Here is an 18,446-nt window from a genome sequence, read left to right as displayed (position 1 = left end):
CTGCCCTATAGGAGATCTTCCGAGATGAGATCATCAAAAAAAGCAGAAAGTTCTCCGGGGAAAAACCCAAAAACTGAGGAGTGGACGCAGTGAGCACCCGAGCAGGGCCTAGCCGTCCCAAAGCAGCTCTACACGTCCGCCCGTTCCCACGAGGGCGACCGTCGCGGGCAGAGCCACACCCGGAGCGGCGACGCCGCCGGGCCCCGCGCCGCCCGATCCCGCGGGGCACAGCCCGCCTGCAGCACCGCCCCGGACGCGCCGAGCCGAGGCCCCGAGGAGCAGCGGCGTGCGGGGAGGGAGCGAGGCGAGGCGGCCGCCCGAAGTTGGCCGTGCCCGCCCGGCACCGCTCCCCGGGCTCGACCTGGCGCCCCTCGGCGCAGCCCGCGGCGGGGACACCCCCAGCGGAAGGCGACCCCGCTCCCCGCCAGGGCACCGAAAGTTGCGCGGCCGAACAATGCCGGGAGGACTATTTGTCCTTCCGCCGGCCGGCGGCGGCGGGGCGGGGGAAGGGAGCGGCGGAGGGGGCGGCGCGGCCCCGCTGCTGAGCCGGCGGGAGGGGCCGGGCTGCGCCTCGGGCTGCCGGGGCGGAGCGGGACGGCTGAGCCCGCCCCGGGGCTGGCCGTAAAGCGGGGGCCGCCCGGTCCGGCTCCGGCCTGTCCCGCTGCGAGACGGGGGCTGGGATGTGGCGTCGTGCGCGCCTTTGCCGCCGGGCTGAGCCGTTGTTTCTGTATAACTCGGATAACGTTTTCCATCCTAAAACTGCTTGAAGAATGTAACTAAAGTCTCACGAGCAGCCCTTCATTGACCAGCCTCAGATGGGACTCCGAGAGCTGAACACCAATCCGCCCAGCACCAAAGGGAGCAGGTTCCTCCCCGTGCAACCAGCAGAGCGCTGCGTGAAGCATTCTGAGGAACTGACGGAGGAGGAAGATCAAATTTACGGAGAAACATCACAGCTCTGAAGAATATCAGCAACCCTTTGGACCAAGCACATGTACATCCACGCTCACAACCACACTGTGGAAAGAGTTAGCTTCTTACATCTGTTCTGTCCTTACTGCTCTGTCATTCCTTTATTGCTTGCATTTAAAAAAATAAAGCTTTCAGGGAGACAGAAAAGCTCTAAGTTCTATTTTGAAGACCCTGCCTTAGGTGGACTCTGACATCAACAAAAGTGTGACTGTTTGAGTTCATAGGCTGCTCCAAAAATAACGCCTCCTCCCACGGAAACTACATCAGACACAAACACAATAACGCTGTTTAATAGAACAAATTCTCAGCTACAAAACACTCTTTTTCAGCACAGTCACCGCAGTCAGCTGTGCATTTTCACCAGCAGCGAACAACAGCCTGCAAGCCGCGCTCACAGCAATCTGCACCAGCAGAGGTGCCCCACTCTCACTGTCACCACTGCTGAGTTGCACCACCCATCGCATCACTGTGCTCATATCCACTGCTTGGTCTCCACAAACATTCAGCAAGCATCAACAAATGTCAGTATGTGCATTTTTTACATGTGGAGGAATTCAATTCCAGCCCTTGGTTTCATCCACACTTCCATGTCAGATGCCATTCTGTCAGACTGCCCCTCTGCTGCCATCTGTCACACAGCAGCAACATGCAATGGAATATTGGTGGGAAGGTTCAGCCTCTGCTGCCGTACCACCAGCATCCAACTCTGACAGTCCAACTCAATATAATAGGAGGCATAGTTGTGGAGCAGCCCTCAGACGCTACCACAATTGCTTTGTTCAGAAACATTACATGCAGAACTAACAAGGCTTGTTTTATTTTGAGAATATAACTAATTGTGGGCAATTACCTTGTTATACACATTCATGAATTCGTTCTAACTTTAACACAAGTATTTGTTAGAACCAAGAGAATCCTACTACTGACTGTCTACATCTAATGTTCTTCTTACATTCATCATTTAGGACAGAACACCACAAAATACGTCTCACTCCCCATAACCTGCCTTTAGATGGCTATTAATTGGTGAAAAGGAGGAGCTAATCCAATCATTCAAGATCTGTAGCTATTCAAGATCCATAAAGTCTTGTTTCTCTACCACAGGAAAAAAAAAGAAATAGCTCCAGAATAGTAGCAGGATAGGATTTCTGCATGCAGCACACTGCTATTTGACCATACACTATTATCATAACAGGCATTCAAGGCCAAGTGCCTTCAGCAAAGGCACCGCTGCTTTTACTGCACTAGTGCACATTGTTTCTTCTAATCTCTTTTATCGTATGTAGGTGAGACCTCTATGCATTCACATGGTATAGCAACATCACACACAGACATGTATTACAGCCGCATAGTTTCCAGATGCTACTGAATAAATAGCACAGTAACTCATTCAGCACTACTTAACAGAAATGTAATGAGTCTACACTCAAACCAGAAACTGACTGTAGCAATTGGATGGGTCAGCATGATGGGAAAGGCGTTACACCAGAGGTGTTACAACAGAAAGAGCAATATGACAGAAAAGTGTTATTAAAAAAAAAGGGAGAAAGAAAATCGCTCACCAATAGCCTGTTTGTGTTTCCACTTCTCTCTATGTATAGCAGCAGCTAAAACTTTTAGAGCCACTGTAAATCTCAAGTAATCCTACCTTAGTTGTAGGGCCTGCAGAGCTGATCTATGGCAAGTATAAGATTCTGAGTGGAATATCATATTTAATTAAATTTCAGCAGCTTACAAGATCAGAGAACATTAGGAAGGCCACGTTGCTCAAACCAAGGGTCTGTCTTTATTCAATAGGCTATCTTCAAAATAACAACCCAGTACAGTGTCTGTTCCTTTTAGCTTACATCTTTCCTGTGTTCTCACCACAATCACTTCAGTGTGTTTCTAGTGCGCAGAGAAAGCCCTGTGCCTTTTCTGTCTTGGCTTCACTCATAGAGTGGGAAATAATAATGGTTACTTTGAGAAGCTCAGGGCAGTGTGTAAGAACCAGGCAGAGCACAGTCATGTAGTCATCTCTGTTAAACTGCATTAAAATTGGGAAATATATCTCAAAGTTGTTGGTGATACAGAAGAGCAGGCAGATTAACTAGTAGTGCATATGAGTAATTCTCATCAGAGAAAAATCAGAATGGAAGCAGTAATAAAACATACAACATGTACTTGCCGTAATCTTCTTCTGATTGAAGTCTATGACACCCAAGTGGCATCAAAGGGAGACCAAAGAACAGCTCGCCCACTTTTATTCCTGTAATGTTTTTGGCACAAACATCACATCTTGTCAAAAATCAATAGTATGAGAAGAAATCTTGCACAGAGTCCTGTAAGAAAAAAATATGATTTCAAAGTTGTGAGGTTTTCCATTCAAACATTGTTTTGCATGAATCCCTCTTTTTCAAGCTATGCAAATAATTCAGATTAGTTATATGGCTCGTGGCAATTCCTAAAGCTTGTATTCATTGCTGATGGCGACTGAAGTGATGCTGGGGACCTGACCAATAGCATTGCCATCAGGGCCATGGCCCAAAACCAAGGAAGCTCAGCATATACTTTATCTCTGAGACAAGAATTATGGAGCAGTTTGAAATCTTTGTTTCAGTGGTAGATTCAGATCAAGTTTTTTGAAAGCTTTCAGTATTATGGACAAGTAACCACAAAAATTACCATCCCTGTTTTTAATGTTAAAGAAAACATTTAGAAGGACAAGTGCAGGGCTTGCAGCATCACCTCGCTTTCCTGAACAATCTCAGGGTTTTATGTTTCTCTTCAGTGGAGCTCTGATTTTTCTCTGCTTTGCTGATAATTACTCATATAGGCACACTTAATTTTTTTAACTGCTTCACATGTAAAGTAAGAGTAGACAGCAGCCACCAAAGGGCCACCAAAAGAAACACTTAAACTGTAAGGTCTTCAAATGAAACACACCTTAAAAACAAAACCAGGATTTCAGTAGATTTTAATCTGAATGTGGGTAATACTCTGCGTAGCCATTTCAGTATATGTTGATTTTGGATTACAAGATAGATGTATATACAAAGATTTGAAATGGTTCGTAGCAGTTCCTGCTAGGGATACAGTAACTTCACTTGGAAAAGCTATCCGCGTTCATCTCAAGAAGTAAAATAAAGACAAATACCAAAGACACATTGTGATTTCATAAGCAATAAGAGACCTTGCCCTATGAATTCTTTAAGTACCATTTTATGCCTAATGGAGAATATTTTTCTAATGTACTCTCTGTAAAAGTGCTACTAGAATGTCTGCACAGGACCTGCATTTCTTAAGTTGATTTTAGGAGCTGTACATCTGACAGCACTGTATCCTCTACTCAGGCAAGGACCTTTCCCTTTTTTTGGCTGAGGAGAGTAGAGTGCAAGAACCTCCTGCATAAAATGTCACTCAATTTGTCTAAACATGAAATCATTTATCTTGATAGGAAATGGTTTCTATGGTTATAACTTCTACCTGATTTCATGAAAACCATATAAAACATATGTTGCAACTCACAGTCAGTGTAGCCTTTAGGTTCTCTTTGAGTCAAAAAACAAAAGAGGAACTAATGGAGTGTCGTTAAGTGAGATCTTACTGGAGGAAGGTGTTGTTTGCTGGGTATTTTTGCTTAAGCTGCAGTTGTTTTTGTATCACATTTGTGGTGGTTAAGCTGGAATGGTAAAAGGAAGCATGAGGTATCTATATCTAAAAATAAAAATGCTTTACTCCGTCTGTGAGCCAAGGCAGTTTCTTGGGTAGCTCTATTAATAAGACAGAAGATTTCTTCACCAGAAATTTTACAGCTAAGAAGTCCCCTGCTTTTAATTTCCATGTGGGAGACTTTATTTTGAGTGACAAGAACACAGGTCAAGAAACCTGCAAGAACTCTCTCAAGGCAAGAGAGCTTTCCTGTGGGATCTCTTTTCGGGCTGGTAGATAATGATGAACAATAATATTTTCATATGCTAACAGCCATGACAAAAGAGTACCAGAATGTTATTTGTGCACCATGATATTCATGGTACTGGTCTTACGACCTGTTTAGTGTGCCCTTCTTAGTGTGACTTAGCTCTGCCATACCTCACTTAGCTGATGATCTCTGTATATCACTGGGCCTGTTAACCTTCAGAGGTCTGTTCTGATGTGACTTGTCCTACAACATTGTGATCCTACGGTTCTTTGTATTAGATGGTTTAACATATTTAAGCCCTTACATCAGCAGAGAGACTGTGCTTAGAAAAGCTGCTATAGAAATACAGAACTTTATCACAGAGGATGGTATCATCGTGCCCCAATAACCTACAGCCAACCTCTAGGAAGGTTACCAGTAAGATAACAGTCTCTCAGATATATAAAAAAATAGAAGTGATTTGTTTAGAATGATGTAAAGCCAAATTAAAACTAGGCCAGAAAGCTTTTGGGGGAATAGACTCAGTAAATAAAAGTGGCTGCTGCCACTGCCACCCTGCAGGGCCCTATGAGATATCATGGAAAGTGTCAATGTGATTTATTTTTATGAACTATTCCTATGGGCATCATATATGTATTTTGTGATGATAAAAAGGACTTGTGCCTTTAGAGATACTACATTAAGTGTCATCATAATCTTAGTTTTTTTTAAATTAAATTAACTTCCTGAAGTTGAAGTGTAATAAAACATTGCACACAAATCGCACTGCGTCACAAAGCAATGCTTAGGCTAAGTATATTTTTAAAAGTCGGTGAAGTCAGAAATGAAAGAGATGAGGCAATAAGCAAAAATATTTATCAGTTTTCAGATAATATATTCAGATACATTTCCTATACTGCTGAGTTTAATTTTCTTAATTGTATCAGTTAACCCTTCAAGAACTTAGGAAATGGAAGAGAGTAGATCTAGACTAGATATTAGGAAGAAACTCCTTACTGTGAGGGTGGTGAGGCACTGGAACAGGTTGCCCAGTGAGGTTATGGATGCCCCCTCTCTGGAAGCATTCAAAGACAGGCTGGATGCGGCTGCAAACAACCTGGGGTACTGGGAGGTGTCCCTGCCTATAGCAAGGGTGTTGGAGCTGGGTGGTCTTAAAAGTCCCTTCCAACCCAAACCATTCTGTGGTTCTATGAAGTGGTTCCCATTGTTGGTGCTTTTTAGAGGACTATGTTTATGTTCAAAGTCTGTTCCAGAGTAACTAGGAATGTGGGGAGTGGAAAGCACTTGTAAATGTTCTCCTGTTTTATCTGTGTGCATTCTCATTACGTTGCTAATGGTAGAAAAAAAAAAACAAGAACAAAAACAAAACTTGTTGGCTTAGCAATCATCATATAAAAACTACATGTTCTGTGTGTCAGGGTCCTGAGTGTACTGTTAGACCTTAATGGGGCTTACTAGCCTCACGTGAAGCCTTTCCACACTCTTAGCTATTTATCACTTGTGCCTGCCACTAAGCCAGTTCCTGAAGGCTGTGAGGCATCTCTTGATGCAGCTCAGGCCTTCTTGTGCCTGATGATCTCTGGACCATACAGAGGACCTACTACTGCCCTACTTGTGTCTGTCTGCAGTACAGCGGGACTGTGTCCTGTTGGTGACATCCTCTGGGCTTGTTTTCCTGAAGGAATAACCCTGTTATTCCCTGGTACTGTGTTTAAACTGTATTCTGAAGAGAGAAACTGTGAAAGATCTATGATAAAGCCAGGGTGGGAAGTGTATAGATATGTAACTTCATTGTCTTGTGGTGAACTGCAACAGGACCTGGGGGCTCTTCCTGGGTTTGCACTTAGTTACTTGGAACATGGGATAGTTTTGGAGTCTACACAGACCAATACCAGTGTACACAGGATGCGATGACACCCAGGAAGTTCCTGCTGTAGTGAACAGCAAGAGACAACTTATGCAGGACAAGTGCTATAGAGAACACATGGATTTTATAATATATAAGGATATGAGTGGTGTGGCAATTACTGTAAAGCATTTAGCGTATGTGAAGTTTCAAACCGAGGCCTATTTTGACCATTAACAGAGTTCTAACCATCACTTTAAAATTTTGTTGGGGGAGAACAAGAACCATGGCATTTTCTGATAAAACATGAAATTCTGTATTGCCATTTAAAGATTATTGAGGATGGCCATTTACCTTGCTTGTCTCCTGCTTAGTTTAACTTCTAATATGCTAAAATGTGAAGTAATACTCAATATTTTTTTTTGTCCGAGCAAAGTGAGTTTCACTGAGTCATTTATCAGTTAAGTGTTAGGAATGAGTCATATCTTTACATAGTGTCATCTTTCTATGGTAATGCAAGAGCGTGTCAAAAATATTGCCACCTCTGTTTATTCAGTCTGCTGAAAGCACTTTGTTCAAAGCAATGTTTGCTTTATCTAATATGGCTTCAAGTCCAAATTAAATGAGCTTTTCTGCTACAGTCAACAGAAGACGCAAATTCTTTTGCTGCCTCAGCTCTCTGCCTTGAGCACTGATTGTGTCACCCTTCAATTATGCTGCAAACTTTAGTGGCCATGCCTTCAGCAATTGTGGAGTTGCTTTGCCACTGTACTCTCACCCCTAATGTGAGACTGATGACTGATGATTCCCTTTTCTAGAGGCCCCATTTCATTTGCTGTGCATTATGACTACTACATTCTCTTCTAGAGGCTGAGAGACACTGGACAAAGGAGTGCCCTGTCTCATATATGCCAAGTTGCATATCGAATTAGTTGCTTACTGAAGTGTTACCAAAACAAACAAAAATCAGCAGCTGACATTGAAATGAAAACGCAAGCAACCTGTTGAATTTCATTTCGGTACAGAAGGCTCTGTATATGAGTAAGATCCTACTGTATACTTCAAACTCTTTCATCCATAGAATAGCCTAAATAAGCAGTACTGGCATGCAGTGAGACTGATTTATGTAGGTGGTGGTAACACCGTAAAGCATTCCTTCAGTTTCAAACCCATGCTCCAAAGTATATAAGGCTGGTAAAAGTGTTGATACAACCATGTGTTTGAAGGTTAGTTGGAAATTTTGCACTATGCGGATCTGAAAGATCATCAGTCTGCATCTGAATATTATACATAGTTATATATATATGTGTGTGTGTGCGTATACGTATACATAGACTGAAGGCCAACTACAGTCTTCTGCAGAACTCCCCTGTTCTGGTTGATGAGATTCAATATCAGTTGTTCTTTCTAGAGAAGAAAACTTCAGGATTTGACTCTAAATGTTGTATATATTTGCATAAGCCATGAGACTACAGCAAGAAACTATGTGAGGAGAGGCCCAAAGCTAAAATAGCAGGTGTTTTTCAAGCCAGAATTGAAATCATTTGGCAGTGCTGCATGGTGGAATCTTGCAAAGGCTCTTCAACCCTTTTGTTTAAGCACAAATCTCATTTTCATGAAGTTAAAATTCTTTTTTTTTTTAACTGTAAGAATACTTTTCATTAGACATTCTAATGGTTATAAAAACATAGCTGGGCTTCTTCACTGTTGAAGAAACTGATAAATTTTTGGATACAAGTGAGAATTCATATATGTAGGTTGCTTTGAAAGTAACAACCCATTTATTTCCCCTCAAAACTACAACAACAAAGCACCATTTGATAGAGCAAATTCTCAGCTACAAGGCATGTTCTTAACACAGTCACCACCACTAGCAATGTGTTTTTGCCAGCAATGAACAAGAGCCTGCCTGCTGCCCCTGCAACAATCTGCACCAGCAGAGCTGCCCCACTCTCACTGTCACCACTGCTGAGTTGCACCACCCGCCATCTCACTGTGCTCACATCCACTGCTTGGCCCCCACGAATGCTTTGGTGATGCCAGTAGGGTGTTATTTTATTTCCTTGTGGAGGAATTCAGTTCTGCCCCTTTGCTTCGTATGTACTTCCATGTCAGACACTGCTCTGTCAGATGGCCCTTCTGCTGCCATCTGTCACACAGCCACAAGGTATACGGGAATGTTGGTGGGAAGGTTCACCCTCTACTGCTGTACCACCAACATCCAACTCTGATGTTAAGGGACAGCGTAATAAAAGAGGATCAGCTCTTCTAATATTTTTTAGGTTTTTTGAGCAAAGTATGGCTTGAAAGTTGTAAAGTTCAACAGTTTTTTTTAGTTTTCCTTTTATTCCCAATGGCTTGCATTTCAGCAGCAGAACTATGGCTGGCATCAGGTGTCTGTGTTTTGTGCTACTTAAATCCCAGCAGCTGCTTAATTTACCATCTTGACTCAGGGGAAGCGAAGTCACTAGGTAGACTTCAGCTGTGGTTCACATTTCTTTGCAGCGTATCACTAAGTCTAGGAAACTTAATTTCCAAGGGACAGAGTATCAGGGTTTCTGAATTTTGTGCTCCTTAGATGTTATGTAGAACACAACAGTTGACCACCAATAACCATCAGCCTTAACTGGCAAAGTAACAACCAAACCGTAGCCTGGGCTGGTAAGGCTGATCCTTGTCAAGAGAGTTACTGCTAAGTAAATGGGATTAGAGCATTCCCCAGGTTGTCAACAGCTGTTGTAGCCAAACGAAGGCTAACCGGTTTAATTCCTCCAATTCCCATCACTTCCCACAAACTCGCCATGTTGTTTTCCCATTTTAACATTTCTTGCAGTTCTTTGCCCAGGCGGACAAAGGAGGAAGGCCTTGTCTAGGCCGGTAGCTCCTTCATGCTACTTTGTATCAGTTGTTGATTCATTGTAAGCACTGCTAAACTCCAGCACACCTCCCCCCCTGCCTGTAAACAGGCAGATGTTGTTAATTCATCACGTCTGGGGCTTTCACGAGCTTCATAGAAGAGATAAAGATGAGGACTCTCCTCTCTGGAGTCACTGGAGTGGTTCTTCAGAACTTTAGAGATGTGATGCATCTTCTTGTTGTGTGACATCTCTAGGCACTGCTGGTTCACAGTGGGGTTATTTTAAAGGATGAGGGTGATCCCAGGTATCCTCTCTGAGTGCGACCATTCAGCCAGTTCCCATCAGATCCATTTTCCTCCAGTCTGGCTACTGGGATGTCATGCAGGACAGTGTCAAATGCTTTGTGCAAGTCCAGTTGCTCTTCCTTTATCCTCCGTTGCTGTAACTCCATCATAAAAGGCAACCAAGCATGAATTGCCCTTGGTGATGCCATGTTAGTTACCACGAATCACCTAATCTTTGATGTTATGCTTCCAAATGTGAGCAGAATATAAATGTCCTGCTGACATTTAAATATCCTTATCTGATTCCTTCCAGTGGAAGGTTCTAAAAATAACATTGGTTCTAAAAAAATGTAATAACGTCTAAGCAAATGATCGATTAGTAATTGATAATGTTATTACGTGACATTTGAGTAAATTGTATCTGTTACCCATTTTAAATGATAGCCTTAACAAAAACTGAATGCATATTTAGTCAGATACAAAAGTTGCAAGGCACTAGTACACCAGGATCTGTGGCAGCAATCTGTCTTTGACTGAGGAAAGAACAGTTACACCAAAGGATGAGTGGTGTGTGTCCAGAAGTAGACATTATTGGCAATAGTTATTGTGCTTGACAGACAATAGGAAGCACGGTTTTGACTGGCCATCTGGCCTGCACTCTATAGCTACAGCTGTGTTAGCTAGCTTGGAGGAGGAGCTGCAGCTGTGTAATGAATATATACAGTGTAGAAGGGTGTGATATTTATGGCAAAGATGAGGGCTGATGAAAAATTAGGACTAGACAAGGGCAGCTTTAGTTTTAAGATTTTGCTTTAAGTCCCCATCTATGATTAATTGCTGGACATTCATTTCAGATTTGAGTATGTTAAGGAATAGATTTGATTCATAACTTTGCTGTAGTGTGTGTAGATACAACTGTTAGAAATTAATGTACAAATGACCGAGTTCTGTCTGTCCAAATAGAGTTACATCAGAACAGAATTTTTCTACTAAGCGGAATGATCAGGAATCTTTGATTCAATAGCTTAGCAACTAAGAGTTAAAAATTATTTTAGATTGCATTGAACTGTTAACACCTTGAGCACAATTCATGGCAATGACTCAGACTCAACTAGAGATAGTTTAGGTAGAGCAACCAGTTGTCATCAACATCAGAGCATTTGGTTGAAATCATAACTTTCTGATGTGTACACCTGTGTGGGAAAAATGATTTTTAGCAGCACTTTATGTTCATATAAGTATGCAGTGGAAGTTATGAACAGTCCACCTTCTATGTGATGAATAACTAATGTAAATGATACTGTTTAATGATATATTTTCCTGTGTAAAGCTATTTGAGATGGCTCTTATACCTACAGAGAAGTATTAACCTGCTCAACAGTAATTAGCAGACAGAAGGTAACACGACACTGCCACAGCACACAGTACCAGCAAGAATGTAGCTTGTAAATGGGTAAAAAGAGGGTATCCAGAAAGATTTCCTCATTGCCTTGTGAGAGGAACATACCTCAGTTGGTAGGTACTGTCTTGGAAAATCATTCAGCTTAGAAGCCTCCGAATGAGGAATTAGTCACATATCCTGGTTGCTATTCTAGTGCCCGGGAGACATTTGTGACAAGTACAGACAAGTGTGAAAAGCTCTGATAATAAATCCAGAGATGGCATTCATCTGAAGATGTGATGTCCCTGCAGCAAGGAGGGGAAGTGTTATTCACTGGCATTTCTTAAAACACTCCAAGTAAATGGGTATTAATCTGCCTACAATGATATTCTCAGAAGTCTAATTCTATTAAGTGCCGGGGCCTTAAGAAGTACTATGAGAGTTAATGCCTGATGCCTGCAAGAACTGTTTGTTCTCAGTAGAAAAAAAATGGGCCACAGGAAATCCTGAAGTACAAATGTGGAGGTAAGTAGCTGGTATTTGTTTCTTAATTGTGTTCATTTTACCACAAATTTTAATGCATCCCTTCCAGATGAATATGGAACCCTTCATTTGCTGATCTTTTGCTTTAATGTGGTCAATATAATTGGAGCTGAAGTGTGCTGTTTGCCAGACTTTCTAACTGCTGCCAAGAAAAACTTGGGTGTCATTTTAGAAAAATCCATGGGCAGAGGAGGAGGAGATCATGACAATCTGTCTGTGCATCAAAGGTAAAAGCGTTATGGGGAAAAATAACTTCTCTGCTGTGTTTGCTGTCCGTATTTGCCCTTCAAAGTAAGTTCTGTTGGCAACTTCTGAAGTTAAATACTTTCAAAATTGACTTGTGGCTCTAATGGTGCTTGGAAGAAAGCTGGGGGAAATCTTAAGGGCAGAACTGCACAGTTTGGAAGTGAATGATGTAGCAGGAGGACACTAGAGGCAAAGTGTGCAGTCTCTGTGGAATCTTCATGAATGCTCTGTCTTGCTCCCTTATTAGTTCTGGGGCCATAGATGTGGCAAGGATGTAGAAAGGAAGCACATAGACTCCTACTTGTCTTGCAAACAAATTACAATCACAGAATCACAGAATTGTAGGGGTTGGAAGGGACCTCTAGAGGTCATTGAGTCCAACCCCCAAATATTCTACATCCAAAGCATTTACAGACTTGTTGAATTAATTAACGTTTAACAAAGGGAACACAGACTTTGCTTTGAGAAACATGACAGTAGATGTGCACCTGGACCAGTGTGAGCTTTAGAATTCCTCTGTCTATTGGGGTAAAAGTCTGAGAAATAGGCATTCTGCAAAAAAAGCTGCATGGAGAAGAGGAGGCATATCTGTAGTACAGCTAATACTTGGCTCTTTTTATTTGGTTGGGTTCTAATTGAATGTTTTTTAAAATGACAATCTTGGCATCATAATGAGTTAAACTATGAATGTCTGTTAAAAGCCATCAGTCCTTCAAACCTGGAGTATTTTGTGAGCTCCAGTATCAGTAGTCAGTCTGACATAAAGGTCTCTATGATGAGAGTGAAATAACAGATCGAAAATGCCAGTAACCATGGGAGTTGTTTAGACTGCCACTTTCAGCATTGCTACTGCTCTGGTTCAGTCTGCTATAGTAACTGCCTCAGTTCCCAGTAAGCCCTGCCTGCTGGCATACTCTGATCAAATGATTGTCATTCTGCAGGATATGACACAGAAGTCCAGACACTGTTACCTCCAAATATTGCGCTGGTTTCCTGAGCGGGAATCTTTCATAGTGTCAGTCTTCAAAGGAAAGACTTACAGTTCTTATCGAGAGTTCAGGGTTTTCCTTTGTATTGAGGATCTGAATGCTCTCCTTTGAAGATAAGGAAACTCTGCTATCACAGAATTTATCTGAATACAAATGGCTCCCTGGATTTGATAAACTGTTTAGGATCAAATCCTAAAAATGTGTACATAGAGAGTTCAAAAGGTGAATTAGTTTCCCTTCTGTTTGCTATTCCTGCTTGCCAGATAATAAGTAGTAATATTTAAGGATGTCATTTTTAATGTGCGATTTTTATGGAGTTATAGCACGTTTCACCACTTTAAAATAAGAATAAGCATTTTTCAGGCAGACCAGGGTGTGACTTTTGAAAAAGTATCGCTTGTTTTTAATAAATCTAAAACCAAGCACGAGTGATTGTTTAATATTTAATCGAATGTCAATACTGCGGTTCATGTGCTTCATAAAACCGTGACGGAAATAGAAGAAACAATTTTAATTTGCAGTCCATTTTGAACGGAGTCATTGTGTTCCATCACATCTGGGAACAGCGAAGAGATAAATGCATTACGAGCTTCTTTCTAACAGCAAACACAAAGCGTTACCGCAGCCTCGGATGAAACACACCATCATGAAGAATAAACGGGAAAATATAACTGCCGAACAAAGGCTGTGAAGAGGCACTGACAATTCAGATAAATCGGCCTTTTCTATTAGCAAGGTTGAATGACATCTTGAAAAAAGTCAGTTTGCAAATTCTCTATGGGAAAAAACAAAACAACACATCAGAAGTAGGTTGCTGTAATGATTTTGCTAAGTTTGCTAATGTTTGCATGAGGTTTCTTGTTTGAATAGTATGCTAATCACCTTTTTAAGCCTTTAGCCTTCTATTTTAAGTTGACAGTGCAACTGAATCTGCGTACCAAGAAAGAAGTTAGAGTAAAATCTACTAACTGAGAGTTCCTGTAACCTTTGCATGGAGCTGGTGCTGAAGAATTAATGTTGAATTATAAACCATTTCTAAACATTCCCTTAAGCTTAAAAAAGCAACAACAAACCCCTGCACGAGGTATGTTTGTGCCCCGTCTCTGCATAATACTGACCACGGAGTAAAATTTACTGTCTGAGCCGCATAATAGGATATCCTGTAAAACAGGAGTGTTAGAAATCTGCATGGAGGATTGAACTGGAAGGCTGCCAGTAGTTCAAGGGCCACATTTATTTTGCATAAAATGGAGCAGATGGTAGCTGACTTCATCTTTGATACCGTGGTACAGTCCGCAGAGATTATAAATCCCAGCATGAAACGCTCCATTTTTTGCTTACACTGAGCAGGTGATGAAGGAAGACACAGCAGATCTTGCAGATACGTTCAAGCACCTACTTTTACATCAGGTTTGATGCTGCGTTATTGTTTCTCATCTAGATTTTTCCAGCAGGAGTTCTGTTTAGCACCCCCAACTAAAAGCATGCAATTGATTTGTATCTACAGCTATTTGGCAGTTTCTTGGCAATATTGTTGGAGCTCAGCCTACACTGGCAGAGAAATACACCCACTTTTTTTTTCTTTTTTTAATTTTTTTTTTCTCCTTTACATCAAGGTTTATAAATCATCCATCGCTATATTTGATTTTTCTGATGCCATCCACATGCATAACCAGATCAACCAATAGATTAAAGGCTTAAAGTCAGCATTTGGAATTCTTAGACACTCTCAAGAAGCCTATGGGCTATTAACATATTGCTAAGGAGAGGATGTCTTAGATTGTCCCCGTGGACCTTCGCCTAATAGCTATTTAACATGCCATGGGTGTCCGAGATTAGCAGCTTTTTTGGATGAGAGAATAAGAGATTTAGCGTCTAATTCAGCAACCCTTAAATTTAAAAATAGCTCCGCTCAGATTAAGCAAAACAAACAAATGTTGATCAAACACAATAAAATCAAATCTATATTACATCGAATCTCCAGGAAATCACCTATGTGTGTAGCCTAGAGAAGCATGACGGAGAAAATGTTTTGGATAATATTGGGTCAGGCACTATTTATAGACGTATCTGCTATACCAGGAATTAGATGGTGCATTTTGGCAGTGGTGACAGATGTGAAAGACAAACCACAGTCTGAATGGCCATGCAGATTGTTATGAATGCTGCATGCAGGCTATTGTTCATTGCCGGCAAAAAATGTGTAGCTGATCATTGGGACTATGTTGAAAAATAGAATTTTGTAGCTGAGAATTTGCTCTATCAAATACTGTTATTGTGCTTGCTGTGTCTGTCGTAGTTTGCAAGGAAGTAGGGGGTATTACTTTCAGTGCAGCCTATGTACTTTGTAAGAATGCTGCTTAAATATGACTACTGATAACTAGATCTGTTAGTAGGAAGATTATCTAAGAAGTAGTTAGAAATGTGTAATTGCTAGTATTCCTGTATTTATTTCCTTGAGGGGAAACAAAGTAAAATGTTTTGACATCCAATGTTACAGTCAGTATTATTTAATACCTGCGAGGCCCTGACTTGGCCTGTCTGCTTTGCTGTAAACTGGCTGCACAGAGCAAACAAATATGGATGGTTTAAATGGTGATGATTTCTCTGCATGTCTTACAGGTCCCACTCCCTTTACCCCATGTAGGTGGCCCTGTATAGTTTGGCTGCATCCCTGGCTCAATCTTTAAAAAAAAAAATCTTTAAGGTCTGAGCAAAGTTCAGAGAGGTGCTTTGTTGGAGGCTCTTGGTACTTGTAGCCCTCACCATTGGTACTGTGTGATGTCACGAATACTTCTAATCTCATGATATAGTAACAGCTGCACAGCCAGAGCTGTATCCATCACTTCAGCTGGAACAGCATTAGAGCTGCCTGTGATTTGTGACAGGGTTTGCTTTGGTGCAAAGCCTAGAGTGCATCACCAAAACCTATGGGCCAGTACCAACATGCACAACCTCTGCTAAGCACTGCACTGTGCCTGTAAGACAGTCATATTTCAGCTTTACACATGAAAGAACGTGAAAAGGGTCAGATCATTTATTTCACTATTACAGACAGTAGGATTTTTTTTTTCCATTAATTCCTTTTAATGTCTGAAACGGGGGGAGGGAGGGGTGCTATAGGAAAGGAGACAGACTCTTCAGCAGGGCCTGTTGTGATAGGAGAGGGGGAAATGGTTTCCCACTAAAAGAGGGGAGATTTAGATTGGATCGAAGAAATAAGTTTTTTAATACAAGGGCAGTGAGGCACTGGCACTGGTTGCCCAGAGAGGTGGTGCTCTCCCATTCCTGGAGACAGATAAGGTCAGGTTGGAGGGGCTCTGAGCACCTGATGGAGCTGTAGGTGCCCCTGTTCAGTGCAGGGGGGAATATTTAGAAGTGACTGCAACTGCATCTCTTCTTTTACTTGAGGATTCTGTGTTCAAACAATGGCTTCCCCTTACAGCTTTTAATACTTAATTAGTCATTTTAATCAGCGTGGAGTTGTTCTAATTTGCTACTTCTGTCTTCTGATTATGAAATATGGCAGTTCTAAATATTTAATGGGAACTGATATATAAGCCATGTGCTTTTGTTCAGTGCTGCAATATTTCCTTCCTTAGTATCATAAAATATATGATATACCTGCAGCAGCGACCCTAGTAGAGAATACAGATGGAACTGAATTTCTGAAGCAGCCACAGTGCTGAACAAGTGCTGTTCCCAAGGTCTCATATCTCATGAGCAGCAGTGAGAAAAGTTTCTCCATCCTCCTTTTAATGCAGTAAGTCTACATACTATTCAGAAATACACTGCTTATTTAAAGATAAAACAAGTCGTAAGCATTCTTTGAGACGGGTATGATTCTGTCTAGAAATAATAACTTCAAATGAGTTTGTAGAGAAATATTCTAATTCAAATATTAGAATACATTGAAAAAAGTAGAAAACATTATGGTGTAAAAGTCTGAGAGTCACGTAGAGAGATCTTTTGTTCATGTTTTGGGTCACTGAGTGAAGGCTTCTATAGGCAAGAATACAGGTGGAAAGCCTCCTAACTGTCTCATTGTTGGTTCTGAAAAGAGAAATTCACCCATAGTCCTAACAGAGGCAGAACAAGCTGATATGAAGAAGAAGACACAAGCATTTGATGGTATCTAAGGTGAGTTCTTTCTGCTGAGAAAGTTAATTTCAGGTTGGCTCCGTATTTGCAAAAGCTGAAACAACTTTCATAATCGCTTCAAAAATGATGCAAATGAATATAGGATTTTGATACGTGCAAACGATGCAAATAAAATAGGGGCCCCCAACATTCACCCAGATCCAGAAAGCCTGCAATGCACTTAGGGCTGTTACTGATCAAACTCTACCAGTGCTAGATCAGTAACAGGAAGGCAAAAATCATGCCCAAGTCAGATTTTCATTATAGAACAGCTAAAGAGACTGAACAAAGTTACCCATACATCCAAAATAAATAATTAAGCAGCAGCCATAGAGATAGACAGCACAGAGTGCTTTTTCTTAAGACAGTGGTCATGAAAGAACGTGCAGTTTTATCATCAGCGAGTTGCTGCCAAATCAACAATAAGCTCTGCATTCAGTTTACACTGCCAGTTCATCCTGACCACGAAGATCAAGGCAGTGGCAGCACGTCTGTGACAAGTTGCTAGTGTTTTCATTGCTCAGTTATTCACAACAGTCCATCTGGGGCTGCTGCTGCAGAAGCTGATTTTCATCTCACCTGCATCTTTTCTCACCTCTGTTAAGCTGTATCTGAGATTTGCATGTGCTGTGCTCTAGCTCCCATTCAGCCACCTCTGACTCCTCTCTATCTTGACCACTGCAGATATGAACTACATCAAGGGCATTTTTAAAGCCTTTTCCTCATTAGCAGAGATGTTTCTTCCTGCCTGTGTTCTCAGTGTCATTTTGAGGTTGTGTCTAGCTGACAGCCATATGGCATATAAGCTTTCTGCCAGTCCAAAGGAAGCTGTACATCAAAGAGCATTGTTTAGCATTCCAATTGTGTACACTTTCTGAGTAAACCTTGTAAGAAAAGTCCAACAAATGCGATCAGAAACTGAGCATCGTGTTTGAAATTTGTGAAAAAAAAAAATCAAGTACTTCTCCAAAGGTGGGCTTGAATTCTAATGTGAAATCTTTGATTTTTCACTAAAGCTTGGAAAACTTGCAGAGTGGTCTCAGCATTGGTTCTAACGACTGGGAATTAGGAGCTGGAACTGAGCTGCAGTGTGCTACATAACAATGACTGAATTCTTCGGAGTTGAAACAAAAATAATCGGAGCACAAACGTTACAAAAATACCTGAGAATTTCTGAGAAATATTGGAAAATAAAAATTTAGCCAGAAAAGAGCTAGTCTGCTTTTTCCATTATAAAGAAATTTCTGTATCAGTATGGAATAGGAAAGAATTAATCTATACCAATA

The sequence above is a fragment of the Excalfactoria chinensis genome, chromosome 10 (assembly GCF_039878825.1).
Source record: "Excalfactoria chinensis isolate bCotChi1 chromosome 10, bCotChi1.hap2, whole genome shotgun sequence".
NCBI classification, from domain to species: Eukaryota; Metazoa; Chordata; class Aves; order Galliformes; family Phasianidae; genus Excalfactoria; species Excalfactoria chinensis.
The sequence above is the reverse complement of the archived record's forward strand: the minus strand, read 5'-3'. Positions refer to the sequence as shown.